This window comes from Aulostomus chinensis, chromosome 12 (assembly GCF_037954235.1).
Source record: "Aulostomus chinensis isolate RoL2024-O1b breed Wild chromosome 12, RoL_Achi_v1.0, whole genome shotgun sequence".
NCBI classification, from domain to species: domain Eukaryota; kingdom Metazoa; phylum Chordata; class Actinopteri; order Syngnathiformes; family Aulostomidae; genus Aulostomus; species Aulostomus chinensis.
Genome location: NC_141331.1, coordinates 28352443 through 28354071, shown reverse-complemented (window position 1 = coordinate 28354071; position 1629 = coordinate 28352443).

Here is a 1629-nt window from a genome sequence, read left to right as displayed (position 1 = left end):
AGGACTAAAAGGCAGCGATGCGGTCCTACGCTACATAGAGGATGAACAAGTTCAATTGGCTGCACTGAGCTGCGTTTGTCTGCATGACTGCAAACATCCTCATGTGTTGCTTTGTGTTTCATTATCGGTGCATGGAAGACACAGATAGTTTTCATTAAGAGTGCAGGCACCACGCAGCACGGTGAGGTGAGTGTGGCCCTTCACACCGTAGCGGCGGCCGGAATCATGCGCCTCCTCTCCCCCACTGGCTTCGATTACGTCGGCGTTGTTCCAGCTGGGCAACGAGACATTTCCCTGCATGTTTCTTCATCTTTGTGTGCAGTGATCAGAGTGTGATGCGGCCCCTGCGTCTCCTCAGTCCCACAGACGAGTTTTCACTCTCACTGAAGAGGAGGCGTCTAAACCCCCTACAGTCACGCAGCCAGACCTGATCCAGTCCCTCACCACAAGAAACCCCTCGAGTAAAATGCCAAAAAGCAAATATGGAACCGTCGGTTCAACATGCAGGATCGCAGGTTTCTCACCTGTTGGTTCAGCTGGATATAGAAGCTAACAGCTAATAGCTACACGTCGTGAACACGTGAGACGACTGCACGCATGCTTTGAGCGGTGCTGACATCGAACTGCTGTTAACAGGAGCACGTCCCTTCACATGCTGCTGAGTCTGAACCAGCCAAGCTTTCACGACCACGGAGGAAGAAAACAGCGCTGACGAGATGATGGTCATGAATTTAAGCAACGCTACCGCACTTGTTCACAACTCCCATTGACGTTTCCATGATAGAAATTATGTTTGGATAGAAATTCTTAGTTTTTGTTTAAAATATCATCTTGTGTCATAACTGTGGGCCTAATGTGGTGTCATGGCTGACAACCCCATTTAACCAAGACGCGACGCCGGCTGTATGAAACAGACGGACGTGTGACTGCAGTGCTCTGAACACTGCGTCTGTGCTGGAGTGATTCCAGTCTCAGAGCACAGCAACAGGTTGTGCATCTTCAGGAGTTTCTGATTTCGTCGTCACATCATAATATCGTACGGAATAAACAGAGCATGAGCTCGAGAATGACTGATGGGTGCACAGGCAGTGGACGGAGCGACGCTGCAATGTCCCGCTGTGACCGGGGGGTTCATGCCCTGTAATTTCTCAATAGATTTTTTCACAAACATTTTTCACAAACATTTAAATCCTATAACTCAAGTGGGAACTTCAGTGACTTCCTTTCTACTTGACTTTACAAAGCGGAGTAAATTATTTCAGTATACTTTCTTAGGACGCCACTCTATCCTCAGCTACGCAAAGGTCAAAGGTCAGATGAGAGGCAGGAGACAGGCAGAGCTGAAGCTTGTTGATTTACACGTGAGGGTTTAAAGCTGCGTTAATGAAGTTGTTGTTCTCAGTGAAAGAGTCCATCGCTCGTCGAGGAGTCACCTCATTTACTCACGACAGAGAAACCATCCCTGATGATGGATCGCTCATTTAGGACTCAGCTGACCAGCTGAAGGCATGTGATGGTTCAGCAGACGTCACGTCGTATTAGTGAGACATGAAGAAAGACGCAACCTAAACCTGCTCCGTCTGCGTGCTGAGAGCTGCTTGTCATCATCCCCCCCTAAGTTCAGCCGGG